This window comes from Thermobia domestica, chromosome 18 (genome assembly GCF_964235325.1).
Source record: "Thermobia domestica chromosome 18, izTheDome1.hap1.1, whole genome shotgun sequence".
Lineage (NCBI taxonomy): Eukaryota > Metazoa > Arthropoda > Insecta > Zygentoma > Lepismatidae > Thermobia > Thermobia domestica.
The window spans coordinates 71,082,008-71,093,124 of NC_137471.1; the positions used below are offsets into that span (position 1 = coordinate 71,082,008).

Here is an 11,117-nt window from a genome sequence, read left to right on the forward strand (position 1 = left end):
GCTGCTGAACAGGATGTTAAACTGAAAAAAATCAAATCAAAATATTCCTTATTATTAGAAAAAAGAAAATACATTTTAGGAACTGTCGACTTTTGTGCAATTAAAGAATAACTTGTGAAGGACTTCTTTTCTTGCGAAATGTTATCTCAATTAGTTCCAGAGCGGCTGACTAGTATATCGAGCCCTTGCAAGAAGAAATTAAAGTACGCTAGAATTGTGGCGCCCCAATAGGTTAATTTTTGGGCTATTTTTAGTGGCAGTTCAAACACAATTCCTGTAGCTTTCTTAATTCCACGGGAAGACAACCAATACGTACTCATAGAACGACAAATATTTTATGGCACCATTTTTATTCTATGAACCAATAATGAATACAAAACTTTTTATTTCCAAATGAAACTATATACATTAAAGGGTAATTTCAAAAAAGTAAAGGGGGGTACTGCCCCTCCTAATGGCCGCCCATGACTCCAACAATAAAACTATTTATTTTATATTGGAAAATATTTATGTCGTATAAGACATTTTGACACATTTATTTTATAAAACACGAATTATATATCTTTGTTTTAAATTAATATATTTGGTGTTCATATTTGGCTAACGTCACTGAGGCTCCTGGGATGATTCGATCTACATTTGTTCGTTCGTCTACCTGTACTACATATACTACAGGTTATCACTTTCGGTCTTTTAAGCTTAAATTTTCAGGGTACAAGCACGAGACACACTAAATCTCCTGTATAGATTTTGGCGGCATACCAACGTAAAATTTCAAAATGGCGGCCATTCTTTTTTTCAAAATAGCGGATATCCACGCTACAAAGTGCAATTTTTGGTCTTTTTAGTTGACATGTTCAGAGTAGAAGCACGAGATACACTAAATCAGATGTATATACTTTGGCAGCGATCCAACGTAAAATTTCAAAATGGCGGCCATTTTTTCAAAACTGCAGTGAATAGAAAATTGTTGTGACAATTGTGAGAAGTTGTGACAATGATAATCTTAAAATATAAATCACATTTTAACACTTTTACCCCCAAAACATTGAAATATTTCGTAAAAACCCAATTAAACCCGAAAATACCCGAAAAAACCCACATGGGCCCAGGTGGGTTGGGCTTTTTCAAAAAAACCCGGGTTTTTTCAAACCCTGCCCCTCCCCCCCACACACAAAAAGTACGGCATTTTCGATGTATTTTATCAATAGTAAACATTGAAACGAAACAATATTTAGAATTTTTCTTCGATTGCAATTACATAACAATAATAACAACTACAAAAAATCACAAAATAAACATTTATAAACTTAAAAAAAAAAAAAAAGTTGCTTTTGTAGTATAATCTTTTTGAGTAATGAATGGGGAATTTAGGTCTGAATATAATACGAATAATATACGGGAGTGAAACGTGATAACCCACAAATGTGTTTTCATCAAGATTTTACAAACACTTACAAATTTGCGAACATTTTTTGTGTTTTGGTTTAAACCAGTTGGTTTTTTTGAAAAAACCAGCTGGTTTAAACCTTGGTTTAAACCAGCCAACCCTGCTAATTCGTAAACGGAACATCGAATTGTGAGCGCCGTAAACATTGTACTAGAAGTATTTCATTGTTAACGTAAGTCGTATCCATTAGTACGGTACTTTATCCCACTCTTTAAGACAAGAATTATGGATCTAGGTCCATACGTTTATTCTACCCTTATTCAGAAATTTAAATATCAGAGATGAAACCAGTGTTAGGTATAAATGCTTTCATTTTCTTTTTTATCACAGTACAAAGGTAGTTTAGTCATATACGATAAAAATAATGGGTAACCTCCTATAACAGTACCATAAACTCAAATTTCAACCTTGCACACAAAGAAATTACATGCTACATGAAAAGCTCCTGTACTTGCACATTGAGCATAAGTTTTATTTATCCTTTTAACTTATATGCACCCATTCGTTTACATAATCTATTTACATCACACATTTACTAGATACAAACATTATTATTTTTCCATATTTATGATTAGTTTCGGATATTGAGCTTAAAAATATTAACAGTTACATCATTACTCGAGATGAACTTACCTCACTTCTTAGAAGACAACTCTCAAACTTAAACATTTAATTCACAACTTTAGAAAACATTGTACGTTAATTTTTCAACGTACTCCACAATTTGTTCCTGACAACAACGCTCCCATCACAACTACAGCCGACATATTGGATTCGTCTGCTAGCTACAATGTTGCCAGTAACAATAATCTCATTTAGCTATTTCATCGTAAGGGAAACCATTTCGTGATGTAATATTCTAATTAGAACTGAATAAGAATGCGTATCGCATATTACTTCAATTAGGTTAAATAGCACGAAAAGGGTAGAGTTGTAAGAAAAAGGAGAATAAATAGTGAAGATCTAGTTTAGGCACACCACTAGAAATAACTATTGAGAAGTTATAATTCTTTTACTAATTTCCTACTTATTGTTCTTCAAAAGATTTGTGCTGAGCGGCAAGACAATACACTACTTAGCGTAGATGAAGTTAAACGAAGCCACCGGAAATAATTGTAGAAGAACTAGCGATAACTAGAATAGCAGTTATTGGGCCTTATGCAGAGTTGTTCTGAATAGTGATTAGCGCCATATTAAAGAGTTTGACTAACATATCTTTCCAGCAGTAGTCAGGCATTTAGTAAGACTTTAATAATGCGTCTAAAGGGCTCTACGGGGATTTAGGATTTAGATTACTGGGCTTTCGGCATCTAAGACCATTTAGCCCTTCACGTTTTGAGGGATGAGGTCCCTCGGCGACAATCCGGGGAAAGGGAAGGAATTAAGTATGGGAAAGGAACGAAGCACCTTGGGACCTATAAGTTAGGTACCACCCAGCATTTGCCTGGTGTGAATGATGAAAACCTCATTCAGGATGGCTGGCTTGAAAAAGCGTTTCTACACTTTTTGAACCGAATGCCCGCACCGGGAATCGAACCCGGGACTGCTGGCACCGAAGGCGTAAAGGACTCTACATATGGCCCATAATGACTTTTGCATTTTTATGTGTTGCGTTGCTGTACGCTGAATTTTACGGATACCGATACGGAATATGGCCATTGGGGCCTATTTCTCAAGTCCCTCCGCTTTATGCAGAATCGTTTTAACGTATGATTAGCGTCACACTAAAGGCCTGACAACTGCAGGAAACTTGTTATATGAACTCTTTAGTATGGCTCTAATCACGCGTCAGAACGACCCTGCATAAGGCCTTAGTCTAATACTTCATAAGCTACAAGCTACAAGTCAGAATTTCACAGATTCTTGTAATTTGTGTTTCCCAACGTTTTTACAAAACTTATGGACAGTACAGAGTTTTCACTGTCGTGTGATCAATCCCAGAAGCAACCTGACAAATACATAGGTCGTCAAAGACTATAGGTAGGCTTGCCATACGTCCCAGTTTTGAAGGGGCGTTGCAGCACGACCAGCTCGGGAGAGTAATGCTCCCGGAAGTACGTTTTTTTCGCGCGCTACTTTAGCCAGCTATTTTACGCGTTATTCTAGCTAGCTGTTTTAAGTTGGTCATAAAATTTATATAATATGGGTCAAGCTGGAACAAAACGAGCAATGTGGGGCTTCTAACCGTTCTTGCTATTACTACAACAACAACTACTGCTGCTACTACTTATCTGCCCAAAAGTAAGTAAATAACTTTTTGAGTATTGTTTTCATCTTATTTTAATAAGAATGTGTTATGAAAATTAAAAGAAAACACTCCTTGGGACGGGTTTGAATCCATGGCAAAAGCGAAATTCGTTATCAGCACATAGCGCTAGCACGCTCGGCCACGATGGCCGACAGCAGCAAGCGTTTGATTTCTGCTATTTGAATGTTACATGACAAGAAATGGATAACACCAACCAATCAGAACTGTGCATTTCGTTCGTAATCCCGAGCTAATCCTGTTCCAGGATCCCGGCCATTTTTGTGTATAGTCCCGGTCAGACGGAGAAATTTAGTTTCTAGTTGCAAAATTATTTAACAGCTTGTAGCGCTTTTTCCATAGAGAACTTCAATGGACAAGCCAAAAATGAAAGGACTAATGCTCTGCAAAATGATATTTGCAATGACTTGCAGTGAATTCTTTTGATGAAATAAATAACAATAAGTGCTTTCTGCAAATGGTTCATTAAATTGAAAAGTATAAGCCTGAATAATGTGTGGTAGAGCTTTCTTTCGTTCTCGTTTTGCGGATGTTTAACTATTCACTATACACTATAGGATAGATCCTAGGAAATCTCTTACGATTTGTCCTAGAGTCAAAATCTCAAAGTGTATGGCATCAGATCGCATGCAATTTTCTGTGTTTTGAACGATCCTATGAGATTTCTCTTGTTTAGAGCACGCTCTATTTCGAAAACAAAATTTGTAAGATCTCGATTTAAGCGACATCAGGTGAGAGAAAGTGAAAGCAAAACAAGTGAAAACAAATAACTGATGCGGTATGTTTTACTAATTTATCTTCTGATCGCGCAGTTTACTTTTGGTGCACCACTCGAAATAATTGTTGAAAAAATATAATTTGATACTCATTTCCTTATTTTTTATTTCCTAAATGATTTGCACTGAGCGACATGAAAATATCTCATATGGCATAGATAAAATTCAAGGGGACTGAAAAACTATTTTTTTTTTTTTTACAGATTTCTCTATAAATACGGTGTCTGGATGTATAGTATTAAAACTATAGTGCAAAAACACAAACCAACCTGTGGTAGGTGACTATTGGAAAGCACAAATTCTATCTGAGTCAGTGCAGGGCGAACCGGGGGCCCGAGCGTTAGTGAGGGAGTGGGTCCGAAGGTAGTGAAAGTGAGTGTGTTTTGGCAATGATACGAGTTTGAATAGCTTTGTCATGGTATCATGCTAGTAGCGCTCCGCTTGTAAACATAAGTTGCAGCTTCTGTAAACTGTGCAGAAATACACCGGTAGTGGAAAATAGTATAATCGGTCATCTTTTATATGTACTCACTTAAGTAAATGTTTCATTGAAGGGATCCAAGAGAACGTAAAAAATACAAAATTTACAGGAGAAAACGAAGGTGCAAGCACTTACACCTAACACACTATAACCAAATCTAACCTAATGATACTAACCTAACCTAATAACAATAGAAAAAATCGAAATTATATGCCCCTGCAACGCGGCACGATTTCCGGTGAACGAGAAGGTTTTTCGGGCTAAATAAGATTTTGAATTTTATTCCACTATAATTAATAAATGGAATTTATTTTTACGCATTCGTATTTTTAAATTACGGGACTATACTGAAGAAAACCAATATAACGATGTTTTTTTTTAATGTTGCAGAATTACAAAAGAAGAAAGAAAATAGGTAGTAGAACAAGTTAATTCTTAGCTTATATCCAGTGTGCGAATTGAAAAATTTTCCCAGGGGGGATGAATTTCACCCATATGCGCACCCAGTCCTCACACACACACACACACACACACACACACACACATATATATATATATATATATATATATATATATATATATATATATATATATATACTAACAAGTTATCCCTGCCAGGGATAAAATTTTTCTTCTCCAGGGTGGGAAAGATTTTTGTCAGGGGGGGAAATCCCTGGCATCCCCCCCGCCAATTCGCATCCTGCTTATATCTATATATATAAAATTAAAAACCACTAGGATCTATGTTTGTGACTCTAAATCTCCTGAACCGCCCGACCGATCTCGATCAAATTTGTAACATGGATAAGGTTCGAGGTTGGACTTGTTTTAGGCTATTCACTTTGATTGTAGAACTGAGGAATGGAGGAGGGAGTATAAAAAATAAATAAAACTTATATAAATAAATAAAATAAATAGAACAGAAATGTAGGCCTATAACAAAAAGTGTTTAAGAGGCCTAATCATTGCGAAATTAAAATACCGCTAATTTTACAGTAATTATGTGATATCTTCCGGCATATGAGACTGAAAGTGACTATTTTGGTAACTTAATAACTATTGAACTATCTAACCGATCTCAATTAAATTTTCAAGATACATGAGGTTTGGATCTGGAAACATTTTTGTAATTTCACTTTAACGTTAGATCCTAGGGATGGGGGAGGGGAGGGGATGTATAAATAAAAACTAATAAAACCTAATAACTTTTGAACCATCCAACCAATCTCGATCAAATTTTCAACATATATTAGGGTCGGGTTATGGGTGTTTCTTATCGTTTCACTTTGACGAGCCAACCTAGGGGAGGGGAGGGGGAGATATATGAAAAAAAAATAAAATGACTCCCAATGTGACTTCATCACTCTTGAACCACCCGACCGATCTCGATCAAATGTTCAACATACGTGTTTAGGAGCAGAAATTACTTTAGGCTGTTCACTTTGACGATGCAATTTAGGGGAAGGGGAGGGGGAGAGAAATTTAAAAATGATAAAAAATGATCGATATTAGTGTTGAATCCATAATTTTCGGGTTCGATGAGAGAAACAGTGACACATCTGATGCTGTGTTATTCCAAGTTCAGCCCTGATACTTGGGGAGGGGGAGGGGATAAACATTTAAAAATGATCGAAAATGTCTAATATTAGTGTCTAATCCATAGTTTTCGGGATCATTCAGATGAACACTGACATTTCCGATCCGCTTTAAATGCAAATTCAACCCCGCAACTTGGGGGAGGTTTAGGAAGATATATTTAAAAATGATCGAAAATGGCCGATATTAGGACTGAATCCACCTTTTTGCGGTCGCTGAGATGAACGGTGACACTTCCGATACCATGGTTCGCAACCTGGGGGAGGGAGAAATATATCTATATATAAATAAATGGTCGAAAATGACCAATATTAGTGTCTAATCCATGGTTTTCGTGGTTGCCGAGATGATCAATGATATTTCCGATGCTGTTTAAATCGATGTCATTAAAAACGAAAACAGCATATTTCACGGGTACTAAACACATGAGATACGGAGTTGTGCATTTAAATTTTCATTTCAACCCAGCGAAGCAGGTAATATATGCTAGTGCGTAATAAAGGGTTCTTGTGCAGCAATTTGTGAACAAAATACCGGTATTAATAAATCAAGATATACAGAAGAATCCACCTCTCTGTGGATAGTATTTCAGTATATATGTACATAATGTACATATTTCTTTTTTAAAATAAATGTATTTTATACTCTTGATAACTTTCCACACAAAACTGTATGATGGGAAACGCCACATTGAATTTGGGACTAGGTAGCAATGCTCACGGGCGCAGCCACGAGGTGCTCCACCAGGTCCGGACCTCCCAAAAATTTTGAAACTCGGCTAACATATGGAGACTTTCTTAACGAACTATACTTGTTTAACAGAGAAATGATTGACGTAGGCTAAATATTTTATTTTACATCTTATCATGTAAGCCCTACTCTTTTTTTTCTTATAAAAATAATCTTTCTATCATTTTTTCTAAAAATATAGGTGACAGTAATTAAGAATTACTTATCGTCTTTTCGGGTGCAGAATAAATGAAATCTTTGAGTTTTACGTCCCACGCTTATGCTGGCTTGGTAAAAGGAGACGAGGATTATGAGAAATGAATGAAATGGTGGAATGAAGAAAGTGGGAGGAAAAGGGAGAACCCCAAAAAAAACACGCACACGGTGTTTGTCCACCACAAAATTCACTTGGCGCGAGCTGGGATCGAACCCGGGACCCCACGCACCAAGGTGAAGCTCTACCACCGAGCCACCATGGACTTTTCAAATAATTTAGACCCCTCCCAGCAAACATTTCTGGTTGCAGAATGTCAATGCTGTTTCTTTTGACGTAATTTGACTTTTGGGTTGTGTTACATACTGATACTACATCTGACGGATTTCAAAGTTTATTTTCCAGATCATATGGAATTAATAAAAATTGTTTCGCCTCATGTGGAAGTATATTGTGTTCATCTTGCATGTTCTTAACTGTTACAACGACGAGGGATGATTTGAAATGCAGTTTTCTTTTACGCATGTTTGTTTGTGTGTGTGTTGGTGTATATGTGGCATTCTCGATTTGTATACCTCATTTGTATCAGCTGTTTTGGCTTTTAGTTATTAGATTTACTTGCATTGCGTGTGCTCTAATTCTGTAAATAACCTACAAATTCTGAATGAATTCTATACCATGATTTCTGTAAATAACTTACAAAAAAAGCAATTTGCCAGCTGTCTACTTACAAGTAACACTTCACATCGTTGCTGCCGGTCTGACGCTAAACTATACATTTTCGGAAAGCACTAGTCCTAAATAGGATAACTACACAGTGCGACGGTCAGACGTTGCCGCGTTCAGGACTTATGGAGCGTCAAACATTAACATGGGGTTTATGAGAGTAACCATAGCAGTCGTATTATTTCATGCTAATTCGTCTTGCATTTGTACTCTGTGCTAACATTTGTGTTGTTTTTGTGTTTTTTAGGTATGCGTTGTAAGATGGATCCGAAAGTGGTCGTTTGGGCTCTGGTGGCCGAGATCGGGACAAATGAGCGCAATCCAAATTTGGAAGAGCAAAGGATGGTGGCACACATCAAGTCTCTTTTGACCAGCGGGATGGAAGTCGTTGAAGAGATTCGTACGCTCGGCTTCGGTGACAGTGATGGTGACCAGGGGGACGGAGACATGGATTTTGGAGACGAGGAAGACCAAGAGCAGGAGGATGCAGAGATGCCTTCGTCATCGCAGCAGTCTCATACGTCTTCCGCATCTGGCTCATCAGCGTCAGAATACCTGCCCTCTCCTGTGAAGAAGCCGAAGTTCCAGGATCAGCCTCCAGAAGACTCCAAAATGACACCAGAGCAGTGGCGCGAGTACAAGGCAAAAGCCTATGCCTACTGGACGGTAAATCCAAAAACAGGTAGGCCTTGGAACACAAAGACCGGTCGTGCTACCCACTCGACTCTGCAGAATCAGTTCAGGTATATTCGGAACATTGGCGTGCTACGTCACTTTGGGGCAACACAAGGCAAAGATGACAAGAAGACGCTGATGGCAGAGATCAATGAGGCAGTTCGGGGCATGTTCGCGGAGAAACAGCACACTGCTATCATTCACCATCGAACGTTGCGAATTTGGGCTAGGCAAACAGCTAATGAACTGGACCCTAACAAGAGTCTCAAGTTCAAGGCATCACCGTCGTGGGTGTACAGATTCAAGAAGCGCAACAACATCGTGGACCGTGCAATCACCCACAGGGTCGGCAGGACCTGGCAACTGAAAGAGTTGGACTTGCAGCAGCAGGCTGATGCTTTCGTATTAGCGACTCGCGAGCTCATTGCAAGCGAAAGCATCCCACCAACGCAGGTTGCCAATGCAGATCAGAGTAGCTTCAAGAAGTTGTTGCAGAGTACTCGCACTCTCCGTACCAAAGGAACAACAGTCGTGCGAGCGGTTGTGGGATCCATGAGCGCAACAACCCACAGCTACATGATCATGCCCGTGATCACCATGGCCGGAGAGATTCTGCGGCCGATGTATGTACTGGTGTCGGAACCAAGTGGAAAGTTTCCGGGAAACAAGCCTGCAGATCCACCGAACATCAAATCATTTGCTGGCAAAACGTCCAACATGAACAGGGACGACCTTAAGGACTTCTACGAGCAAGTGTTCTGGCCAAGCATGCCTGATGATCGGAAGAAGATCGTTTTGCTATTGGACTCGTGGACTCTGAACAAGGACGACAATCTATCGAACGCACTGAAGCCTGCCGACGTTGCGTTGCACAAGAGACTGATTCCTGGTGGTTGCACTGGAAAGATTCAGCCTTTAGATGTGCATTTCTTCCGTCAGTACAAGTCCTTTGTACGCTTTGTGACCGACACACTGGCCATGGACAGTGTCATGGATATCTGGCATCGCGATCGATTCCTGGCACTACAGTCGTTTTCACTCTACCAGTTCAGCGCACCCCGATTCAAGAACCTGATCCGGTACGCTTTCCACAAGGCTGGCTATCTGGACGAGGAGCCGGGAATGTGGATCTCTCCGCACGAGTACTGCTTTGACTCCCTCGACGAAGGTGACGTGTGCTTCACGTGCGGCGAACTACCGTTCGTCAAGTGTGCACACTGTGAGCGCACTCTTTGCATCTCTCATGCTCTGTTCGACGATTTGCACATTGATTGTACCCTTTAACTTACGCAAACAAGTGCTCAATCAGACAACGTCGATTCAAACGTCACAAACCTTGTGTTCTTCTTCGTTTCCTGTAACTCTCATAAACCCCATGTTAATGTTTGACGCTCCATAAGTCCTGAACGCGGCAACGTCTGACCGTCGCACTGTGTAGTTATCCTATTTAGGACTAGTGCTTTCCGAAAATGTATAGTTTAGCGTCAGACCGGCAGCAACGATGTGAAGTGTTACTTGTTAGGAAAAACTTGCAATTAAGGCTTAAGCAAAGGGCACTTCAGGAGAGTGTTGGAAAAAATCCGGTTTAAATTCACATCTGGCTGCAATATTGTTTGCACTGGATATATTTCCACACTTTGTTTTAAATTTTCCTAGATAAACTGTGAATTTCAATTTACTTTTTTTTAAAAAAATATATATAACACTAATCTTTGCCACGAACTGTCTTCAGTCTAAGATACAGATAAATTTGAATCACTGTCAGGAACTGGGTTTGCTAGAATGAATTGTTCGCAATAATTTAGAAAAAAATATTTAGAGGATATACAAAGCTATGCCATCAGCAAAAGGAGAAAGGCGTTTTTGCACATCAAAAAGAATTGATACCTTCAAGGAATTGAATTTCTCAAGAAAGTTATGAGCATTGGTTATGCTTTCCATCGAAAAAGACCTGATAATAAGAATACCAGAGTTCAACCAGCATGTATTAGACAGATTTGCTCCAATCAAAGACAGGAGAATGGCCTTACTAATTAAATAAGGTGACTAATCGGATAAAATGTTCTGCAGTACTTTTTTAAACAGAATTTTATTCAATTTTACATGCCACATAGCATTTGCATCTAAAGTTATGTTGATTAGTCAATGAGTCTAGTTTATTTCTTCTGTGTCCGACCACAAAGTTCACTTGGCGGGAGCAGAGT

At 38.7% G+C, this 11,117-nt stretch overlaps 1 protein-coding gene across 2 annotated transcripts in view; it reads right to left on the reverse strand.

Annotated features, from left to right (window-relative positions):
- LOC145675580 (uncharacterized) overlaps positions 1-2,242 on the reverse strand; it is a 162,465-nt gene extending 160,223 nt beyond the window's left edge. For both annotated transcript variants that reach the window (XM_081746103.1, XM_081746102.1), the window contains exon 1: positions 2,084-2,242. The gene's annotated coding sequence lies outside the window, so the exon portion shown is untranslated. The remainder of the gene's footprint in view (positions 1-2,083) is intronic.
- Positions 2,243-11,117: the final 8,875 nt, after the last annotated feature.